General features: G+C 31.6%; 1 protein-coding gene across 4 annotated transcripts in view; it reads right to left on the bottom strand.

Annotated features, from left to right (window-relative positions):
* Positions 1-7,780: 7,780 nt before the first annotated feature.
* The window catches only part of Syt1 (Synaptotagmin 1), a 531,278-nt gene continuing 526,102 nt past the window's right edge, over positions 7,781-12,956 (bottom strand). For all 4 annotated transcript variants that reach the window (XM_069830674.1, XM_069830670.1, XM_069830673.1 and 1 more), the window contains exon 14: positions 7,781-11,088. The gene's annotated coding sequence lies outside the window, so the exon portion shown is untranslated. The remainder of the gene's footprint in view (positions 11,089-12,956) is intronic.

Raw genomic sequence — 12,956 nt, 5'->3', positions numbered from 1 at the left:
TATTATTCAAACGATCTTTAGCTCTTAGGTCACATTGAAGATCAATAAGTTCGAGCTGTAAATCGTTAAATGTTAAACATTATGTTCCGTCATTTAGATTCCTCCATACTGTACTGTAGCAGTAGGTAAGCAACGTGAAACAGTTTCTGAGATTAGGCCTACACACTGCACTCCATCAGATAACTGAGTGGTCGTTTCCCTCTCCTCTACCTATAGCAAGTCTATGTCATTCTGACGTATCTTCTTCTCTGTTTTGGCGAGCGGTAAACACCGCTCTCCTGCTCCAAAGGAGCACGCGTGCTCGTTGAGTGCTGTTTGTGCAGGCCTGGTATAAATCATCATCATTCACGGCAAAATCAAATGTTTGTAATATAAATTTTTACATTATGCAAAAATAAGAGAGGAAAATGATCGAAGAAATAAAAAATATGGAAACTGGGAGTATCTTAAAAATTAGGGGCAAATACAGGAGATCCTGGGAAATACAGTAGGGTTGGCTACCCTAGTTCTGAAGATGGCTGATACGAAGTCGAAACTAGTCAACTAGGTAATTTACAACTTAGTTTTTATTTTAACACATAAAAGTTGCTATTATAACCATATTCCTAAATGATACAAAGCGTTAAAAGTGTGTAATCAAGATGTATATATCGCAAAATATTTTGTTAACGAAAGCAAGAATAAAAATAAAATGTCACATTTTAATAATATGGAATATATATTTATTATTGTGGCAATCCTGTGTCGTCTGGACTAAAGTACGGTAATGAAAAATGTAATAATTTTTGTACTTCCAATAATTCAATTAGTAGGCACATCACAATAGGAGTAAGATTTCATTACTATACTTCGCATTATGAATGATAATAAATGAAAAATGATGCAATTGCTGCAACAGAAACTGAATTAACTGCGAGAAATGCAAACTCAACACGCTATATTTTATTCACCACAATTCACTTGAACTTTGTTATGAAAACTAAATGCAGTACAGTATCAGTAGTCAATCTGTCAGCAGTATATGAAATATGGAGAATAGTAGTTCTAAACATAGATAATCTGAAGTCTAGAATTAATTGTAGTTAAAACAAAAATATAACAGGAACAAAGAAACAAAATAGTATTTGCTTTAGCAATATTAGGATATACATGTCAGACTTTGCAAATTCTGTTGTTTTGATCCAATGCCTAAGCACTTAACAATGAAGTGATTCGCCATTTTGCGCACTCCAGTATTTTCGTACAATGTCAACTTTTTGTAGCAATGTTGTGCAACTTTTGATGTATTCCAGATTTATCTTTTCATTCTTATCCTGTGCAGGTGGCTTGCCAAACAATTACTGGTATGACCTGTTATCAACCTGCACATCAGAATAGCAGATTTATGTCGCCTTTGGAGGATTATATCGGGATTAGTCAACAAAATTTCCCAAAGTTTTATCTTTTGCACCATCTGAATTTTAATAAAAGTAATTGATTAACTAGCGGACTTACTCGTGTTAATTATGTAAGTCTGTGCAGCTTACAGCTGTTTCGGTGCTTCATCACACCATCCTCAGAGCCTACTAGATCTCGGCGTCATCTCGAACTTCTCTGCCTGTTGTGTGGGTGCGTTTGATTGTTGAAAAGTGGAGTCAAATAGTGTGTGTTTGTACTGAAATTGATCTGTGTGTTGAGATTTTGATCGGGGTGCGTTTGTATATTTTATATTGTTCTAGTGTGTTGAGTTTTTGGTTCTTGGGTTGTATGTGTAGGATTTCCATGTCCGCATTTATGTTATTGTATGTATGGTAGATGTAGATCTAGTAGGCTCTGAGGATGGTGTGATGAAGCACCGAAACAGCTGTAAGCTGCACAGACTTACATAATTAATACGAGTAAGTCCGCTAGTTAATCAATTACTTATATTCAAGTGTTAAAAGTAGTGTACGCAAGATTCAAAATGAATTTTAATGTTTTGGGCAGATATGATTTTACTTTTGATAAGGTTTTTTTTGTGATAAGAATAAAATGTAAGTTAGTTATTAGATGGTTGTAAAATATCAGTGCCCTTTTCAGCCAAAAAGTCTGCTGTTTCATTTCCTTTTATAACACAATGAGAAGAAATCCATTGTAAACTTTTTTTAATTTCCTGTACTTTTGAAATTCTATTAGTACCGGTATGGTGTACTTCATATTTACATTTACATACACAAAATGAGTCAGAATTACATAAGAATTATTTCTTCGATGCTATTTTATCCAAGGGTACATTTTTTTTTTTTAATTTTATTGGGTTATTTTACGATGCTGTATCAACATCTAGGTTATTTAGCGTCTGAATGAAATGAAGGTGATAATGCCGGTGAAATGAGTCCGGGGTCCAGTACCGAAAGTTACCCAGCATTTGCTCGTGTTGGGTTGAGGGAAAATCCCGGAAAAAATCTCAACCAGGTAACTTGCTCCGACTGGGATTCGAACCCAGGCCACCTAGTTTCGCGGCCAGACGCGCTGACCATTACTCCACAGGTGTGGGCTCCAGGGTAAAATCTTCATTATAAAAATTAAATATTTTATTTTTATTTAGTAGGCCTACCTACTTCTAAAAGAATGCATTGCATTACAGCTACTGTATTATTTTGTAATATTATTCGATGTGATATGTGGCGTAAGCATTACTTACAAAACGAAGTTTGTATTTTTCTTCTTCATTGTTGTTATTTATAAAATATACTTACCTAATCATAAATGTTCTAGTCGTATTCTGCTCATGTTCGATTCATAAGTCATCTATGTATCCCTCATTAGCTTACACATTTAAAAATAAAAGTATAGGTTATGTACGGTATGTATAGTATTACTTCTTTTTAGCAGAACTGAAATTATATAAAAACAAAGGATGGTATCTGGTGTATTTTGGGTTTTGTTTTTATTCCAAACAGGAAGAGTGATATGATTTATTTTTTATCTACTTTCCATAAGGAGTGTCATCAATACCACATGGATATAAATAATATTTGTTTTAATTTGTTAATTATCAACATTTAAAAAGTTAACTCTTTTTAGTGCCTTTCTTGTGTTGTAATTTCACACAAATGTATCTAATCTACCACATTCCTCATAGACATTAATTTGCTGCCATAGTTAGCTAGATACCCTATTGCTTTGTGGCACTTCTTGGCACATTCTGGGGACAGTTACCATTCCATAATATTTGAGGGGAGGGAGTGAAATATTGCTACTTTAAAAAACATTTTCAGGTAAGTAAGACCTTTCATAAAGTTTCGTACAGAAGCTGATATTGAGTAATTGGTGGAGAGAAAGAAATCAGTTCATTCACACGTAAAATTTGTCACACTTTAAAGGAAAATTTTAGTGCAAATGTTAAGCCTCATCTCCACTGATATACATTTAACAACAACATGTTAAATATAACATGTTGAATTTAACATGCATATGGGCATTTCAAGTATCAATTGACTTAACATGTTGACTGAGTATGCTGAAGTTAACACTTTTAACATGTTGGTGTGTTTTCTAGCAGCAATGGAAAACATGTCAAGTCATTTCACTTGCTCTTGCAGCGTTGACACAGTTCGGCAAAGTTCGTAGAGTTTCCATAACAACAACCAACTTCCGATTTTGCGACACGTAACTAGGAACATATTTTGATCATTTTTATATGATCTTTGGTTTTGGTTGTGAGTTATTCGAAGTAATGAAATGGACGAAAGAAAATATGTTGAATAAAATTGATTACTGCACTGATGGAAAGGCCTTGTTTGTGGGATGTGTCTGCAAAAGAATGAGACAAAACAAAGAAGATCGACTGTTTTAGAAAACTGGAATTATTTAACTGTTCTCGAGAATAGAATAAAAAGTTTTTGCACCCTTGTCGTATGCTAAATGTTAATGCTATGTTGACGTCAGTAAATGACGTATTTGGTGATGTATGTAAACATTCGTAAAATTTCGGAAAGAATCAATATGTGATATTATTCACTCCTTTAACATTTATCATATCATAGCTCCTACGATAATCAATCGTGCTGTAATTTTTTTAAACGAGGTGAAATTGCTGCTCTTAATTGTGTGTCTTTCTTTGATATAACAGGAAGAATTTTTTGCAGCACTATATTAAAATCAAGTTCTGACATTCTCAGAAAGTTTTTGAATCTAAATCGATCAACTTTAAGCTCTTTAGGAATTTCTTCTGCATTATGTTTTTTGCTAAAATATTTCTGCACTAACATTCTCATTTTCTTCCTTTTCAAGGCCTTGTAACAAGCAATGGAGGCAATTATAAAAGTCAAATCATTATCTGAGTCCATTGTTCAAGGTTTGAAAATAAGACACTACCTGCATTAAAATCTTATAGACTGTTTATGGTGGACTACGCTAAGAAAGTCAAGTTTAACATGTTTAACAGTGTAGACAAACTGTTAAATGAAATTAGCATTAACATGTTCAATCAACATGTTGGGATGTTAACAGTAAATGGTTTAACATTTAACATGTTGTTGTTAAATGTTTATCAATGGAGACGAGGCTTATAAACAGATTTTCTTAGGTAGCTACTTGGATTTGGGACTGGAACGAGACAGGATTTTTAATCTTAATTCTTCCATTATCAAAACATGCGTACTTAAGGAAAAAACTTACGAATGAGACATTGGCACAATTAATTTAAAAAGATACTAATCACCTTCTTTTAAAACTCTTATAAACTTTCTAAATATCTGTAACATTTAAGAAAGCTATTCTATGTACGATCTAATTAGTGAAACCACTGAAGACATTTCGAATAAATAAAGTGGAAAGTGAAGCAAAATAAATTGAATTGGAAAGAAGCATTTTACTGTAATCTAATTGTAGTAATAAAGCTGCCTTTTAAGAAGTTAAATTCATAGTGAGAGAAACTTCTTCTAGACAAAACATTTCAGTTAAAGTAAAAATATATTCTGCAAAATCAAAGTATGTTCTCACGTAAATCATGCACACTTTCTCATTAAACATTTATGCATATATGATTAAATGTCACTCTAAGGAATCATGCTTCAAACGGATGTTTCAGAAGAAATATCTCGGAAGCTCTAGTTACAGCAAGGTGTATCTACTACCTGATTAGATGGTGAGTGCAAAATGTTCCCTGAAGACAACGTGTGTCATACAGTATATTCTGAATAACTAATTTTTAAGGTGGTTTTACATTGTAAAACTCATATATGGAAAAGTTTTCCAGTTAGATAGTATAGGCCTACATGGATCATTATTTTTTAAAGAAACAGTGAAGTAATAATTAACTATAAATAATTCTTGTTTGGCAACTTCGTTACAAAATCTTGAAAATAAAATACTAGGTAAAATACAGCATCTCTTTCTCTTTTTTTAGAAACAGAGTGCTGAATTTTTTTTTAGGTTTTCATTATGAATTGGATGGCTTTATTTTATATGGTAGAATATTCACTATTAAGTATTTATTTCATTCTTCTCAAAGTTAATTTTGTGGCACTTATTTTTAAAATATAAAACTTTAAAACTTAAAATTTTTAGAAAGTGTTAAAATGTATTTAAGAAAAATAGGTAATGTACCTACCTTTAGTAACTGGACGGCACTGCAATGTTTCGTCTTCATCAGAAGTTGATCTTCTACATCAGCTATGGCATTCGTCTATTGCTTTGATATTTCCTGTTTCCTGTGGTGGAGGGAGATTGTTTTGGTAGTAGTGGGAATGTTTGTGTGTTAAGCAGTATTATGTCGAATAGTGTATGTGTCTTGAATTATAATCGGGTGTTGAGTATATTTTTTTAGGTACATTACTGTGCATTTATATATCTGTTATGTAATATCCATATCGGTTTCCAGATTATTGTAATAGTGGTTGTTATTGGGGATGTGTTCTGCATGGTTTAATGCACTGTGTGGTTTGGTAATTGCTTTAATATGTTCATTGTATCTTATTTGGAATTACCTTCCACTTTCTCCTATGTAGAAATTTGGGCAACTGTTGGATTTTTATTTGTAGACTCTAGTTGAATTGTATTTATTTGTCTGTTTGATGCGATTGTCTAAACATTTCTGTAATGTGTTATTTGTTTTGTAGGTTATGTTGTATTTTAGTGTCTTGAATGGAGCTGCATGATAATGAATACATAACATTACATAAAAAATCGAAGCTCTATTCAAGAAACTAAAATAGGATACATCATAGTATACAAAACAATAACACATTACAGAAACATCTAAACAATCATATCAAATAAAGAAACTAGAGTCTACAAATTAAAATGTCAATAGTTAACCAGATATAGCAAAAACTGACAGATCATTCCAAATAAGATACAATGAACATACACTGATACTGAAGCAATAATCAAACCATACAACACGTGAAACTACGCAAAACACAACACAAATAGCAACCATAATTACGACAATATAGAAACAGTTGTGGAGATATTAGACATCACACCAAAAAGTTCACAACTGAATATGTTAAATCAATATCAAATATATAAACACACAGTAACGTATCCACAAAATATACTCAACTCCCAATTACAATTCAACACACATAATGTATTCGACATAATATTATGCAACACACAAACATCCTCATTACCACAAAACATCCTCCCCTTACCACAGCAAATACCAGAGCAAGAGAAGAACGCCATAGCTGAAGCAGTAGATCACCAGCCACTGACAAAGGCGTAATATCATGCCAAAATGGTGCCATCCAGTTACCAAAGATACATTACCTTTTTTTTTAAAAATAGACTTCAACACTTTAAAGTTAAAAATTTAATTTTTTTTTTTTCAGATCATAACTTTGAATACATTACATTTTAAATCCTACCCAACTGGAATCAAAAGCATCATGTGTTCAATGGAGAAGATTTTAAGCTCTGTTTGATTAAAATTCAATCATTATTCCCTTCTTAATTTAGTAACTGGAAGATTATTATCAGATAATAATAAAAATTATGACATCAGTAATAGTAATAATCATAATGATGATAATGGTAATAACAGCACGCAAAGCTGAAAGATCCTGGGTTCGATTTCTGGTGCCGGAACGAATTTTTCTCCAATAATAAGTATCTACATGTTGACTACATATAGTCTTGATTATTCAATGAGGACGGCGAGGCCTCATATATGAATATATAATTATATAATAATAATAATGATGATGATGATGATGAAAGAACTGAAAGAGAAGAATTGATTACAATGAAGTCAAAATTATGTCAAAAATGTAAAGATATATATGGTGACTACTTCAGGGAAAATTATGTGACAGAAAAGGGAAGAGACAACAGAAGTTAGTGCCATATGCTAACATACTACTACTCACATACACACAAATTAAACAATATAATGTTATATTATCTCATTACGAAAATACTGTAACTACGTACTGTACCAGTACCTTATTTTAAACTAATTAGGGGAAATAATATCTGTAAACTTACAAATTAAAATAATCATTATAAAAGTAAATCTACAAGCTACACTTACAACATTCATTCCCCTAACCAAAATTTCCAAGAAACAGCAGCAAATATTATGGTAATAGTGACTGATGAAGTTGGATTGGAGAAGGAAAACTACCGTCTATTTTGATATATGATTTGAGTATTTATTAGGAGGCTGAAATAGATTATGATTCAGGAAAGCTTTCTCAATAGGGAAACGACAGCAACATCTTTAACATGAAAGGTATTATGCAGTTCTGATTGGGACTCAGTTTTGGAGAGGAAGTATACCTATTTTAATGTATTAATAGTAGACATATTTTACAAATACCACCTTCAATACTGTGATAAACCAATCGACAGTAATGATAGGTGTTTTCTTTTATTCAATGGTATACATCACTTCAACAATCACTGACATTATAAGAGTGAGCTTAATGTGGCCCTTCTATACCATGAATGTTTTTTAAGTAGCTTTTATTTGATGAAGAAATATGTAATAACATGTTATTTACATAAATAATGTAAACACATCAAAGTTATTTTTTTTCTCTCTTTTGTCAGAAACTTAGAGTGCCATCATCGAATCATAAACAATAATCCCATGACAAAGCAACCCTGTTCCAGTCAGTCCTACCACCACACAAACACCACACGGTATAATATAGGCTTGAATACTGAGTACGTTCTAGTTACCATGTTCATCATTTAAGTGTTCAGTTTCTTGTTGTGTTGATATTTGTTTCATGGACTAGATTTTATGGTACATGGTGAGGATTACAGACAAGTCCGGAACTAAATACAGTAGGGTACGGTATCCTACTTTTCTTTTCCCACAGATCAACCAATGTACATGCAGATACATTCAATCTGTACACATTCACACTCGCACACTTACATACCCACATATTCCCATTGGGCTAGATATAGGTTTATGTATATATTTATATATTTCTCAACAAAAGCAAAATTACGGAATTTCTACAAGGTACTAAACACATTTCAGTTGAAATATTAAAATTATTTCCATTCCATTACTTAATGTAAAATTTAGAATTTACCATTGTTGTAATAATATTGTTTTAATCATTTTAATTTACTGGAATTTTAAAGTCTACGACAAATTAGCATACTTATCTAGTTGCAAACAATCTTTTTTAATGAAAATAATTTAGAATATAAACAAGATAAAATTGTAACACATTTCATTCATCTCTGAGCTATATTACAATCTGGTATCTAAAAAAAAAAAATTATATGCTAAACTTTTGAGCTTTACATAGGATGACCATAAGTCTTCAAAATCATATCAGATTTATAGTAAACTCTCACATTAAAATACAATAATATATCATAAAAATACATTACATTATATTTTTTCTTCCTATCTTCAACATTAAAAAAGTATTAGCTCTAAGAAAATTCTTGCTCAGTCTGTTGTAGGTTACTTAAGCTCAATATCAGGCTAAAACTAATAAAATTAGTATTTAATTATTTTTAATTAATCATAATCCCCCAAAAATGTAAAATGTTCTGTACAGATAAAAGTAAATGTTCCATATACTGTATAGTATTAGTACTATAATTAATTGTAAGGAGTTAAAGTGAAATAAAATAGGCTAAAATGATAGAATGAACAAGACCCAGTTGCAAATCAACTATCATATTACTGTAGTATTTATGGCCACCCTACCTTTACACGAAATAATTACTGCAAAATATGTTACTTTAGTCTGATACAAAAACAGTTGTACATTTACACCTATAATTATGAAAAAAAAAAAAAAAAAAATCATAATTTAGTGCTAGATTTCCAAATATTAATATATTAACTCTTCCTATATATCATTTTAATTCCATTCAAAATTATATGTGACAATTCTTTGAGACATTTACATTGTTTTGAATAGTAATGCTGTGTTATGGTTCAGTTGTTACACGAAACCATGCAGACTCTTCAAAAGCAGATTCCACATGCTTTCACACTATTGTATTTGCAGCAATTATAAGTAGGTACAAACACAAAAAATAATAAAACTTATTCTTTCCTATAAAACATTTTACAGTTCAATACTTTTCAATATTATTACAAAGGTAATTGGTCAATATTATTTTAAGCTTATTTTGAGCAGTATATTATAAATCTGGTACAACTGTTTCAGATTATTATCTGAAAGAATTAGTACTGCTCTTGAATCTTTTGTTAACTTTTATGTCTCTGATTTCCGTCTATAAATAGTCAGGATATACAAATGATGGGTGTTGGCAGACAGACAGTCCAACAGAACATATATATACAAATTCTAACCAGCTTTGTAATTTTTATATTTTTAATATGAAATGGCAGAATTTTTCTCAATATACTATCGATGCAGTAGTCTCTAATTTTGTGTGTGTTGAAGTGCTCATGTAAACAGACTGTTTTTTTTTTTTCTCGAGTATAAGAATCGTCTATAATAATAATAATAATAATAATAATAATAATAATAATAATTATAATAATAAATGCCCAACATTCATATTTTTCCACTCATTAATTCGTTTACCATTTGTACAATTAAGCTATTTACAATACCAGTATGCACAATGATGGTAAGATGAAACATAACAAGATCGACATTACAATAAGAATGAGGAAAACTTAACAAAATCTCCCACGTCTCCTTGTCATTGCACCCATTGTTACCAAAATGGCATCTCAGTTAGAACCAAATAGTGGGAAGATAATTTACATTGTATCATATTGTATACTTGGTTCATGCATACAGTATATTGTCTAAGTTCTTGTTTTTTGCAAAATATTTTCTGCTTTTTTTCTTCTTTTGTTCTCATAACCAAATGTGACATGACATAATGGACAAGCTTTAATCACTCATTTTAATGTTATTTGTAATTCTTGGAAGTTTAATGACCCTAAAAAAATCAAATCTCAATATCGAAAAATACTAGTTGATGCTTGTAAAGATCTATTGTCTCCGACTTTAAAAAGTAAAGTCTTTGCTAAATTTATCATAATAACCTAACAGCCTATCCCTACTCGATCTACTCTGGTGCCCTCTTTAAATCACAATGGACTTGAAAATGTGATATGAAAAACACCGACTGATTACATCTGTAGCATATTATATTACACGTTGTTATTTCTCTTTTGTTTTGGAGTTGAAACGAGTTTTGCCAGCATGGAAGATTACCTCATAGTGCAATGTTTTACGTAACTCCTACACACACTCTAGAGCAAACAAGACCGCACCTTCCAGTCGACCGTCTATTAGATCTGTTCAATCTTTCCAGTAGTATAACAGTAGTTCAAGGCAAGCAGCTGAACAACTTGAAAATAGGTACTTTTCTTTATAAATAAGATGGATCTGCTTTAAATAGATTATGTACGGATTTTACATATCTCCAAAACATGACATTACATTGGTTAAGATTTAACAGGTTAAGATATATATTCTCTATCTCATTTCAAGAATAGAATATTCTAACATTTTTCCTCTTAAATCAGAATGTTTATAACACAGTTATTCTTAGCACAAACAAAATACTGAATGGAGGAATGTATCCTTCTGTTTTTTTTTCAAACCTGACATATACTTTACTGCGTCTTAAAGTAATAAGGTTAATATCCTGAAAGAGAAAGAAAAAACAAGATGTTAAAATTTGAATTTGAAATTTCTCAACACTCGCAGCATATCATTGTACATTAAAACAAAGTGTAAATTAGGGTTGCCATACGTTCCCAAAAAACTGAAAATGTCTCAAAATTTAGTTAGAGAGTAAGGTAAAAAGCAGGATTTTGGAATTTTCACTTTTATGTGAGCAATGACGTAGCCTTCTTACAAACTTGTTTTTGCCAAAAGCAAATTTTTTTTATCCTTTTTTTTTTTTCATTGTTCTATATATACTTATAACACTTGTATAATCACTGATTAACTTTGTAACTTCTTTCCTGTGTTAATAGAAGAATTTTACACGGTTGACTAGTTTCGAATTGGTATTCTTAATGGTTCGAAGCCTAGTGAAGATCCTGCACTATCTTCTGGTTTCCTGTTGTGGTGGGATGTTTTCATGATTGAGTCGAAAAGGGTGTGTGTTTTGAAATTGAGTTGAGTGTTCAGGATGTGCTGTGGGTGTGTTTTTATATGTTTGTAAATTTCATATTGTTCTAGAGTATCAAGTTTCTGGTTTTTTGGCTGGATGTGTAGTATTTTCATGTCAGTACTCACTGACCGGTAGATGCTGTAGTTGTGATGGAGTTTGTGATGTGTTCTGCATGGATTATCTTACAAATTACGTACGAATGCTATGTTGAATCTGAGTATTCAGATGATGAGGAAATGGAGTTAAACATGAACATATTTTGTTAATGAAAAACAAAAAGTAGGCCTAAAATTAAAGCCAGAAATATCTCAAAATCACATTGTATCTTGCGAAAATAAGGGCGAGTTTTGGACACTGGTTTCGATTTGAATGATGATACGTTTAGGCGTTATTTCAGGTTGAATGAACCTCAGTTTTTTGCTATTCATGATATGATAGAGGATTCTTTGCTATGTTCTCATTAAAATTATGTAAACTGTTAAGACATATAGATACATTTCAAATGTTTAATTAATACTATTAAATCTCATCAAAATAAAATATAGCCCTATTTATTTTCAGATAATCTGATATTTTTCTCCAGGTTTTTTCTTTAAGTTTCGTGTTTTTATAGTTTTCATCCTGTGTATCATATAAATAGGCCTACGGGTGACATCGTACAAGTTTGATATGTTTCTGACTGCAATTATCAGCCATCTTTCCTCATTTTCAAATAAAAACAATACAATTCATCGCCACCTGTGATATCTGTTTCTACATTCAATCGTCATAAAGAGTATAAATGTCAAACATCTTTGATAAATGTGTCAAGAAAATTCGCTGAGCTTCCGATTCCAGTGAGAAACTCGCACAAGGTTTTTGGCTCGAACGAGAATCTCTTACAGTGTGTGGACGTCCATTTGAATCCATGTTATCAATCTTTGAATTTTCTCGCAACACATTTCTCGCTAGCGAAAACTCTTCAAGTGTGTTACAGGCCTAACGTGTTTCGGACAGACTGGAATATCATATTTTCAAACACGTTACAAGGAACATACCACAACCATAACAAACTACACAAGAATTCAACCTACGCAGAACACATCACAACTCCAATCACAACTACAACACACAGACACTGACATGAAAATACTACACATCCAGCCAAAAAAAACCAGAAACATGGCACTCTAGAACAATATGAAATTTACAAACATACAAAAACACACCCTCAGCACATCCTGAAAACTCAACTCAATTTCAAAACACACATCCTTTTCGACACAATCATGAATACACCCTACCACAACAGAAAAACAGAAGATAGCGCAGGATCTTCACTAAGCTTCGAACAATGAAGAATACCACTTCGAACTAGTCAGCCAAGTAAAATTCCTCATATTAACACAGTAAAG

This window comes from Periplaneta americana, chromosome 7, assembly GCF_040183065.1.
Source record: "Periplaneta americana isolate PAMFEO1 chromosome 7, P.americana_PAMFEO1_priV1, whole genome shotgun sequence".
NCBI lineage: Eukaryota > Metazoa > Arthropoda > Insecta > Blattodea > Blattidae > Periplaneta > Periplaneta americana.
Note: the sequence above shows the minus strand (reverse complement) of the source record. Positions and strands in the feature narration are given on the sequence as shown.